Source organism: Bidens hawaiensis, unplaced genomic scaffold (assembly GCF_021521415.1).
Source record: "Bidens hawaiensis isolate Kalapana, Puna unplaced genomic scaffold, B.hawaiensis_p1.1 tig00017944_1, whole genome shotgun sequence".
Taxonomy (NCBI): Eukaryota; Viridiplantae; Streptophyta; class Magnoliopsida; order Asterales; family Asteraceae; genus Bidens; species Bidens hawaiensis.
In genome coordinates, this window is record NW_027492709.1 from 341,806 (window position 1) to 353,848 (window position 12,043).

General features: G+C 39.4%; 1 long non-coding RNA gene across 1 annotated transcript in view; it reads left to right on the forward strand.

Annotated features, from left to right (window-relative positions):
- The window catches only part of LOC143555036 (uncharacterized), a 289,230-nt gene extending 277,284 nt beyond the window's left edge, over positions 1-11,946 (forward strand). The window contains exon 2 of the long non-coding RNA XR_013139133.1: positions 11,717-11,946. This is a non-coding gene — a long non-coding RNA (uncharacterized LOC143555036). The remainder of the gene's footprint in view (positions 1-11,716) is intronic.
- Positions 11,947-12,043: the final 97 nt, after the last annotated feature.

Sequence of the window (12,043 nt, forward strand, 5' to 3'; positions counted from 1 at the left end):
GATGCCAGTTCAAGATAGCCACGTGTCACTCAAGCAAGCTCAGTAAAGGTAAAGTATATTAAATATTGTATAAAGATGTTCGCTTAATTGTTAAAGAAAGGATATATGCAGGTTAGGGATAGGATTTCTTAAGTGTTTGATTGATTAACTGTTTATAAGTAGAAACTAGCACAAGTGAAATCACGAACGGAAGTATGTAGAACATGAGGAGTAATGCAAATAGTTAATTACACTTGATTAATGTCATTAGCTACTTACCTTACGAATGACGTGCTAAATAATTCCTTTAGTGATGACGTTTGTGTTTTCCCTTTTAGAATACTAATGGCTGAAGCTGGAGAAATTGTTGTAACTGGAGGTCGCACCGGGCGTCGTGGTAGGCCACGGGTGGTCCGAGAACCCTCTGTTGAATCGGCTGCTAAAGCCGGGGAGAAGAAAGTGCTGGTGAGGGAAATCCGAGCAACAACGAAGGACACCAACTCGACCCTCCTGTTCTAGCTTCCATTGGACAAGCCGTGGCAACTGCCATGAAGAATTGGAATCCCGAAAGATCTGCTGGAAGGACTGCTGGAGGATCAGGAGAGAAGGGTAAGAAGGATGGTGAGGGAGAGAAGGGTGATTCGAGTGAAGCTGGATCTGTGAAAGTTGATGATGAAAAGAGAGGCCCAGGTGGGTGTAACTACAAGTCCTTCAAAGGACGTGACCCGCCAAAGATGACTGGTCTAGGAGACGCAATCGCTACTCTCCAATGGATAACCACTATGGAAAAAATTATCCGAATTAGTGAGTGTCGTCCCGACCAAGCAGTGGGTTACGCCACTCAGTCATTTGAAGATGAGGCTATCTACTGGTGGGAAACTGTGGAACAAAGGAAGACCCGAGAAGAGATTAAGGCAATGAGGTGGAATGACCTAAAGGAGTTAGTGCTGAAAAGGTTCTGTGCTAATGCCGAGGTGGAGAGAACCGAGATGAAGTTTCTGAATCTGAAGGCGGGCAAGATGACACACCGTGAGTACACCACTGAATTCAACCGTATGTCTAGGCTGGTGCCTGACATGGTGAACACTGAGGTGAAATGGATCAAGTGCTACGTCAGGGGACTTCCCCAGAAGGTCCGCATGTTAATCAGGGCCAACAAACCTGTTACCTTTGAGTCCGCAGTTGAGTTAGCAGAGATGGTTTATGATGATCTGGCGGCGGATGATGTGGAAGTGGGAGATAAGGAAGGAGGGAAAGGAAACAAACGGCCTGCAGATGTCGTGGAGTATGCGGGGAAGAAGACACAGAAGATGGCAGACAGAGAAACATGCAAAGTGTGCGGGAAGATGCACTGGGGAGAATGCAAGGCTGGTCCAAACCAGTGCTACCGATGCGGGAAGAAGGGATATATCTCTCGTGAATGCACCGATGACCAGAAATGTTACAAGTGTGGTAAGTCTTGTCACATAGCTAGGGAGTGTGGAGAAGCCATGGCAGTGGGGGAAAGTATAGGAGACGTGTGAAACGATGGTCTATTAGCTGCTAAGGAGGTTGCAGGAGAATAAGTGGCATGCCAGTTGTCTTATGTTTAATACTATTAAAGAGTGTTTTATGTTATAGTTGAACCTATGAATGATTTCCTTTTTATGTTATGAACTACTTGTGACTTCTTGTGATTTTGTATGAATGACTTATGAATTATCTTGAATGCATGTTGGTTATGATAAATAGTGGTGTAGTGGTAAAGTGTCGCTTTAGGAGTTAGCGTTATTATATAAGACAAGGTTCCTTGAGAAGACAAGACGAGACTTGGTACGTCGAGGGCCTCATGAACAAGCTACCTTAATAGCTAAAACACATGATCACCACTCGATGACTGCAAGTCAGAAGTAAGAAGGACAACCCAGAAAGCGAAGGCGACTCAATAAAGTGTGTAAATATAAGAAGTATTCCTTTTATAAGGAATAAGTTAGGTTTCGGGGACGAAACCTCTTTAAGGGGGGAAGACTTGTAACATCCCGAAATTTCTAAGATGATATTATTTATATTATTTAATATTTGTGAGAAGTTTACTCGGGTAAGCGGAGAAATAATAAAATAGAGTAGGAGCTATTATGGGTCGGGCTAGTGTTGGTTAATGGATATGGGTTATGGACTTGGGTCATGAAGGAAGGAAGGATGAGACCAAGGGCTTAAGCCCATGATTCATAATTATAAAAGCCTTAATTACCCAATTATCATTCATTTCTCATACTCCATACACCACCCAAAACACACACTTAGCTCTCTCTCATCCTACTTTCTCTCTCTAAGCCAAAACCAAGAAGAAGAAGAAGAAGGTTAACCGATTTCCGACCCGAGGTAATGATAGCATTATATTGTAGAGGTCCAAAACCGTTAGATCTAGTTGCGAAACGATGATCCGACACCGTAAACCGTTGAAGTCACGAGATCTGGGTGGAATCGGCTATAAACCGAACCTAAGATAAGCTTAGGGGTCACCCTAGCTCAGATCTGGATCGAACGGGACGAAAAACGTTGAAAACGGTGCTGGAATAGGTTTTTCCGGCCACCACACGGTTTTCCGGCACGGCGGTGCCGGAAAGGCGGCGCGGGTATTTAAGGACGTTAACGAATGTTTCTGACATTCCCTGACAAAACCTAACCCTAATTCGCTATGATAAGCTAACAAATTAAAGGTAATTCGTTAACGGAGGTTCAACGAACTAGCCTTAATTCGTGAACTGATTCGTCAACAAAGGTATGACGAACCAGCTCTGGTTCGTTAAGGAATTAATAACGAATTAAACCTAATTCGTTAAGTAGTTCATTAAGGTTCAATTCGCTACAGAAGGGCCAGTTCCTGAAGAGGACCGATTCGTTAAAGGTCCAATTCGTTATAGGGTTCAGTTCGTTATAAAGGTCGATTCGTTAAGAAGTAACGAGCTAGCAATTCGTCATGAGACTGGAGTAACGAATGAATCTCATTTCGTTAAGGACCAAGTAACGAACTAGAAGGTTAGCGAAATGACAGATTAAGAAAATTGCAAATTAGCCGTTGGACTTTGATAATTGATGAAAGATACCTATAAAGGTTAACGAGTAACGATTTATCAATGATGGAGCCGCAAAATAATAACTTAGAATTAAAAATCAATAACGGGTCAGACCACCTATATTTAAACTTATTGGCAAGAGCCGAATGCGTTGTAAATATCGAGAAAACTGGTCGTGTTTGACATTTAATGGCCTTTTCACTCCCGTAGACCATCTCCTAAAATATACGCAACTTCGGTTTTCTGGTAACCTATCATCCTCGACCTTCTCCCATGGTTATGATTCCTGATAAGCGTTCAAAACACAGTCCACGGGCCTGCAATGGTGTTCTTCCTCTAACACCACATCATCATCTACAAAGTCCTCTACAAGTAGGGCTTCGAAAAACTCAATATACCCATCAACATCCAATGTACCCCCCTCGTCATACTCTGACAATCCATCCAACTCCAGATCAAAGAATTCATCTTCCTCACTCAATTCATTCACAACCTCTTCCTCAACGCCAAACATCAACTCAAGTGAATCCCCAAAATCTACGTCATCATCTATCTCTACTTTCTTCACTAACGATCTGTGATAAGCAGCCCACTCTTCCTCATTTATTTCATCATCAGAGTCACTCCAAAAATCAATAATAGCATGTGAAACCGGAGGTGGGACTTAAACATCCATTTTTGTCTCCATTACTTGAATGAACTCCTCATCTGACTGCTCAACATATTTCAAGGATCTCAACCTCTCCATTTCATCTTCTTCATCCAGTCTCCTAGAAATTTCTTCTACTTGACGTTGAAGATCTGTTATATTATCCTGGTGATTTTTGAAGAGGGTATCATGCTCAACGAACATCTTTTGGGTATCTGTAGCCATGTATTGGACCAACATCTTTTCTATCCTACCCATAGCAGCTACATCCTCATCAGAAAGGCTTTTAGAAAATTGATCATAACACAGCTTCTGGTTTTGCTAAGGTTGCTGATACGAATTATCAAAATAATACGGAAAAGGTCCCTGTGAAAGATAAGAATGTTGCTACACATAGGGGTTGGTATGATTATATAGATATGCACGAGTCATATGACAACCATCGCATCTATAACAAATAAAGCGAGAACCCTTGTATGGACAATCATAGTGTAAATGAGGATCACCACACGTATCACAATTAAGGTTACTGTAGTATGGATATTTAATGGTAAAGTGAGGTTCATTACAAATTTCACACATAATTACAGGAATCTAAACAAACAAAAGACACGGACAATTAAACACTTACGACTCACAATTAAAAAATAAAAATAAACACGTAAAAATCTGATTAACTAAAACCCTAAAAACTCAAAATCAAAAACACAATAGCACGTATATAGCAAGTAAGTCCAATCAAAGCTAATATCGCAATCGCCAAGAGTCCCCGGCAACGGCTCCAAAAACTTGATGTGATTGAAGTAGTCAAATAATTATTAACTAAATTATGCTAATCTAGACACTAAGTAATAATTCTAGGCTCTTAACTTAACTAAAACTACTAACCGGCAAGTGAACCGGTAGACTCTTGTACAGCTAAGTAAGTCCGGATATTGAACCCACGAGACTCTTTAAATTACGAAACTAGCAAATTAGACTCAACTACAAGACACGACTATTTAATAATAATATTTAAGGGGGTTTTTAAACTAATTATTAATAAACTAAAAGTAACCCTAACTAATTAAAATAATAATAAAACCTAATCATTACTTAGAACCTAATTAATTAAATATAATTAACTCTTAAAAAACTTAGATTAATGCAGATGATAAAGATAACTACCTAGCCTAGAATCCCCAAAGTTACGGTTATTAATTAAATGGAAAACTCACGTTATGGAACTGGGATCATAAAATAAACCCTTGACAGAAAACCCGAACAGGACCCTTGAACTTCAAGAAGACGCCTATGGATTTCTAGCAAGTTTTAAGACTCACCAGTTTTAATTAAACTTCCTTACGGTTATTTAATAACTTATGTCTAAGTATCTTTATGACGAAAACCTACCTTACAACGCGGAATTCAAAGATAGCCAAGCAGACTCAATTAACTTAATAGACTTAGCTGACAATCAAACCTGGACGGACTCCTTACGAAGAACTAAATCTAGTAATCACGACAAGCAAAGATCTATCAATAGCCTATCACCTTACAAATTTTTAGACTAGCAGCTCACTTTTATTTGTCTAATTGATTTTAGTGTTTCTATGATTTTAATCGATATTAATCACAAACTAGTCAAGAACACAGAGTAAATGACATAACAAAACCCTATCATATGAAACAATCAACAAGGGCAATGTGAAACAATAAATCCAAGTAAACAAAACCAAGCAATCATACGCATTAATTAAATCAAAACTCAACAGTTTACTTAGAACATAAAATCCATTACGAAACGAAATCCAAACAAATTCAAACCGAACTAAGGTTCATCATGACCTAGGTAGTTTATGAAGTTTAGCCTAGCATCATATAATCTAAATCAAACAAAGAAAATAAAACTGAAAACATGGTGAAATAATGAGAAACGAAAGATTAAAGGCGATAAAACCCGTAGTCTTCGATCTTGAACGTAAAGCTCTTCACCGGTTGTTCTCGTGCCTTCAAAATCACCACGAAACTCGAAAGATAGCTCCAAGAACTCTCAAATTCGTCTGTTGGCTTCAGGTTATGTTCAGGTTTAAGTTAAAGATGTTTAAATACCCTAAACAAGGCCCAACAAGTGATAAAAAAACAAAATTAAAAATCCTCCAGCTTTGCCTAGGCGCCGCGCGACGGGATATAAGCACCCCTCCGCGCGGCGCGGCGTGCTTCATATAAGGGGCCGACAGACCGGTTCTCTGTTCTGACCCTTCCTGACGCGTTCTGGATCTCCGTTTCGGCTCGTTTTAGCTCGTTTTTCATCCTGTTTTATCACAATCAACACCCGGAACCTACTAAACATAAAAGTGTTAGTAGTATACAAATCTTGGCTAAAAACGAACAAAAACAATTAAAATATTAATTAAAATATACACGGGAAATATAAATATTTAGCATTATGTCAAATATCCCCACACTTATTCTTTTTTCGTCCCTGAAAAAGTTTGATGCAGTTGTATCAGAATTGGAAAATTACAGTCTAACAAACATATAGGTTAATTTTTAAAGCTCAGAAAAACGCAAAAACCGCGATCACCGATATTGTTGTCCACTTAAACCCATGCCTTAATCTTTACCGGGACAAATAAGATCCGACAATAATAGTACTCAGTGGTTTACACAATTAAGACCCGCTTATTTTCAGCTTTTACCGGACCAGACCACCCCAACTTGACTTAAACCTCAAAATTAGCAGATTTAAAACTTTTGTTGCTCTATTTTTTTCATGAATAGTTAAGACGATCAAGGGTATTGTTTATCCACCTAAACTTAAGCATCAAAGTCTACCAAACAGCCATTAGATACGATTAAGTTTCAATTAATTAATAGCTAGTGTTCCCCACAACATGAATTACCCCTATTATCAAGCAATACCCCGAAACCATCACCATAGGTGAGCATGGAAAATCTCATCTGTAGGGTTTACATGTAGCGTGTTCCTAGTGGTCCGTTTCTTAATGGTAATGAGACGCGAGCAAGGGGACCCCACATGGCTAACAGTGTGGATGATCAAGTCTGTAGTGAATTTGTACTTTTGTACTTTTGTGATCATGTTTATAGACTTATAAGAGTTTGCTCTTTTTGGCATAATTTTAAATATTCACAACCCCACTTAGGAATTGTGAATACCCAGATGAATAAATTGCATACAGACCCATGGTCTCCGAACCCGAAGCATCCTATCAATACAAGATTTAAGTTTATAAAACCATACGCCAATAAGGTGTAAAATACTAAACTAGAAATTTAAGATTTATATCACAGGCTACACGACATACTCTAACGTTAAACCTACCCAAGCATCATATGATAACGTATTCAGATTTTTAAAATTTTATGACATTTCCACCTTTTCATACCAAAATTTGAGGCTTGAGTATGGCCCGGCCTTTCATTACTTATTTTCCACGGAGAAAACGCTTTACCCACAAGAGATTTCCATTTTAACCATTTTATCAAATTGGCCATTTCATTTTCAAGGCTGAGCCTACCGACACATCCCAAGTTAAGTGCGTCTTCTTATTATTTATCTCATATTATTAGTAGTTTGAAAAACCAATTTCCGATAAAATCATCATCTCCCACTTCAACCCAACAAAAACTAAACTCAAGGGACATTTTTAAAACATTTATTAATTTTTTTTATTAGTTTTTTTTACTTTTTAAACATAAACTCGATTGAAACTACGACTCAAATATCCTATCCCCACACTTAAATTTTGCATTGTCCTCAATGCAAGGATAAGAACGACTTAAAATAAAAATAAAATAAAATAAAATAAAGTCGGACTACAAAAAACTAAAAATCTAAAAAATAAAAACAAAAGCAAAATAAATAGTTAATAAGCTAAATAAAGGAAAAGAATTAGCTGGTAATATGCGCATGAAATATGATGCCAAAGTCTTCTTCCATGAATTCCCTCCAACTACGAACGTGCTCAGCAAATAGTAACTCATTCTCTCTCACACGAACGCAAGCGGCAAAACAAAAAAAAACATATCTAAAAATGCATCTTATCATAATGATAGATATTAAGAAATTAGAGTGTTTCACATCAACCGACAAATAAATCATGAATAATTAACAGCAAATAATAAATATAAAGTATACGTTTCAGCTGCTCCATCATCCCCACACTTGTTTTTTTCAATATACTCTTCCTTGGGGATCGTCTCTCTAGTTCACACAATCTTTCTTTTACCTAGCAAAACTCAAAAATACAAAAACAAAAAAGAACTAGAAAAAACTACGTTAGTGACTCGATTAATTATACAAACTCTACGAAACCTCCCCACACTTGAACTTAATCAGGAGGTTTCTCTTTGATCTGGACCCTGTCTAATCCGTTTAGTTCCACCCGGAATTTATCAAACAGTAATATATCAATGATGGGACCGCAAAATATTAACTTAGAATTAAAAATCAATAATGGGTCAGACCACCTATATTTAAACTTACCTGGCAAGAGTCGAATGCGTTGTAAATATCGAGAAGACTGGTCGTGTTTGACATTTAATGGCTTTTTCACACCCGTAGACCATCTCCTAAAATATATGCAACTTCGGTTTTCAGGTAACCTATTGTGACACCCGGTAAATTTCTCAATCCTATAAACTAAGTAATCAACCTAATAATTAGGTGGTTGTAAATATTAACCGCGCTATGTTAGAATCAGCGCGGGCACGTTATGTGCGCCCTGCGCGAGCGCGCTATGTTAGAATCGGCGCGGGTATTTGTTATGAGCACCCTGCGCGAGCGCGCCATATTAGTCAGCGCGGGCATATTATGTGCGCCCTGCGCGAGTGCGCTATGTTAGAATCGGCGCGGGTATTTGTTATGAGCACCCTGCGCGAGCGCGCCATATTAGTCAGCGCGGGCATATTATGTGCGCCCTGCGCGAGCGCGCTATGTTAGAATCGGCGCGGGTATTTGTTATGAGCACCCTGCGCGAGCGCACCATGTTAAGAACCTGCGTGGGCATATGTTATATGCGCGTGCGGCATATGTTTTTAAGAGTATTGGTTTTATGTTTCTATAATTTAATGTTGTCTAATGGGTTGACCGTCTCGCATGATGCTAAGGCGGGTGCATCCCAAATCGTTTATGCGCGTGCGGAAGGGGAACTAACCTTCCCGCATGGCGGGAACATTGAGAACTAGTTTGTCTGAAGCTCCAAGATGGAATTGACTTCAACATGACTGATCACTATGTTGAAATACCAAGACCACCTGGAGAATCTACAAATGAAACTCAAATGTCCCTGACTGCGAGAAGGTCACGCACCTACCCGCAGCAAAGAAATGTCCTTCACGCAGAAAGCTATGCGCACAAAGTAATACGCGCAGAACACTTAGTCTATTCTCCAGTTGTAAGGAGATTACTCCCGCCCAAAGGGAAACAGTAGCGTGTTTCAGAGATTTTCCACTTTTTACTGTACACTGACAAAGTACCTGAAAAAGCACACTGTAACATGAAAAGTCAACTGTCCGCCACCCTACTTCCACCAACCACAGACCTGCATGTCCTGTCCAAATCAAATCAAAATCTTTTATCCACTACTCCACTCTTAAATAAATAATAATAATTTCCATACTTTATCATCATTACACCTAGATATGAAGAGATTACAATCCCCTAAAGCAAGGGATTGTGTTCCCTTGAGTTTGCCTATAAATATGTAACCTAAATTATCACCCAAAACACACTTCAAACTTCTCTCTTAAGAACTGCAACTTGCACTAATCATCTCCCAAGCATCCGTTGTTTTCGTTTCCGATCCTGTTACCAGGTAAGCCAAGAATACAACCTTGAGATCTGCTTTCCAACCCTTATATTCTCCTAATTCTTGATCTTAATATATATACTTCTTGTTATTTAATCGCATTCTAGACCTTCAATTCCGAGGCCAACACCAAGAAAACCCGAATCTCGATTAATCCCTTAACAAGAACCACAGGTGAGTCTCACAGCCCCTATTCTCGCTGTTTTCACTGTTTTTAAACTGTTTTCGGGGCGAGGGACACGTACTTAAATAATGTTTTATCATGGTTTACTTACAAGCTATGCAAGCGATTATGTGTTTAAATTATATTTCATGATGAGCAATGCGAACGGTTATCTAAGGTTTTCGATGTATGTGCGCTAGAACTCGAGTAAGTGATCACTTTACCATTGGAACTCTAAGGGTAGGGACTGCTGGTTTGATCCACCCACTCGTAGGGGTCGCACCTCTTTGCATGGACGAGTGCCTAGTATGGTCATGGGGCAGTACTATGGGTTTGAGCCCGCTCGTAGGGGTCGCGCCTCTTTGCATGGACGAGCGCCTTGTTTTCCGGCACAACGTCCGCGCGTAACCCGCGGGACGGAATTATTGATTAGCTCGTAGGGGCAGCGCCTCTTTGCATAGACGAGCACGGTTTTTCAGAAATGTCCACGCGTAAACCGCGGGACGGCATTATATTATTTAGCTCGTAGTGGCAGCGCCACTTTGCATGGACGAGCACACTTCCAGTAATGATCGCGCGTAGCCGCTGAACGACTTTTATCAGAAATATGTGTCAGATCTATGTTTTCATACGGATTCCCAAGTATATGTTTAGACATGAAATCAGAAATGTGTTTCAATATGATGTTATCAAGACTATGATGCAATGCGATTTATTTAGTTACTAAAACTTGTGAACTCACTCAGTTTATACTGATTCAAATGTTTTTACGTGTCTTTCAGGAGATAACTAGGTAGCGCATGGAGTCACACTTAGAGCACCTCACGCTGAACATCTAAAACTAGCTTTTTGGAAGATTTTAGTTCTATCCCTTCGATGCGCGTGGTTGTTCCCGCCGCGCAAGGGGATAGGGCGTGGAAATCTTCAACAGTTTTATACTTGGATGTTTTTATGTAATTTTTAAACAATGTAATGTATTTGTATTAAACATTTCATGCGCAATGAAAATCTTACTATGAATGTTTGCAATGGCCCGTGCTTAATTATCAATCCCCACTCGCGCGCGCCCGGCTGTTTCCGCCGCTCAGGGCCGGGTGTGACACCTATCATCCTCGACCTTCTCCCGTGGTTTTGATTCCAAGCGTTCAAAACACAGTCCACGGGCCGGCAATGGTGTTCTTTCTCTAACACCACATCATCATCTACAACTTCCTCTACAAGTAGGGCCTCGAAAAACGCAATATCCCCATCAACATCCAATGTACCCCCTCGTCATACTCTGACAATCCATCCAACTCCAGATCAAGGAATTCATCTTCGTCACTCAATTCATTCACAACCTCTTCCTCTACGCGAAACATCAACTCAAGTGAATCCCCAAAATCCAAGCCATCATCTATCTCTACTTTCTTCACTAACGATCTCTGATAAGCAGGCCACTCTTCCTCATTTATTTCATCATCAGAGTCACTCCAAAAATCAATAATAGCATGTGAAACCTGAGGTGGGACTTCAACATCCATTTTTGTCTCCATTACTTGAATGATCTCCTCATCTGACTGCTCAACATATTCCAAGGATCTCAACCTCTCCATTTTATCTTCTTCATCCAGTATCCTAGAAATTTCTTATACTTGACGTTGGAGATCTGTAATAATATACTGGTGATTTTTGAAGATGGTATCATGCTCAACGAACATCTTTTGGGTATCTGTAGCCATGTATTGGACCAACATCTTTTCTATCCTACCCATAGCAGCTACATCCTCATCAGAAAGGCTTTTAGAAAATTGATCATAACACAGCTTCTGGTTTTGCTAAGGTTGCTGGTACGAATTATCAAAATAATACGGAAAAGGCCCCTGTGAAAGATAAGACTGTTGCTGCACATAGGGGTTAGTACGATTATATGGACATGCACGAGTCATATGACAACCAGCGCATCTATAACAAATAAAGCGAGAACCCTTGTATGGACAATCATAGTGTAAATGAGGATCACCACACGTATCACAATTAAGGTTACTGTAGTATGGACATTTAATGGTAAAGTGAGGTCCATTACAAATTTCACACATAATTACAGGAATCTAAACAAACAAAAGACACGGACAATTAGACACCTACGACTCACAATAAAAAAATAAAAATAAACACGTAAAAATCTGATTAACTAAAACCCTAATAACTCAAAATCAAAAACACAATAGCACGTATATAGCAAGTAAGTCCAATCAAAGCTAATATCGCAATCGCCAAGAGTCCGCGGCAACGGCGCCAAAAACTTGATGTGATTGAAGTAGTCAAATAATTATTAACTAAATTATGTTAATCTAGACACTAAGTAATAATTCTAGGCTCTTAACATAACTAAAACTACTAA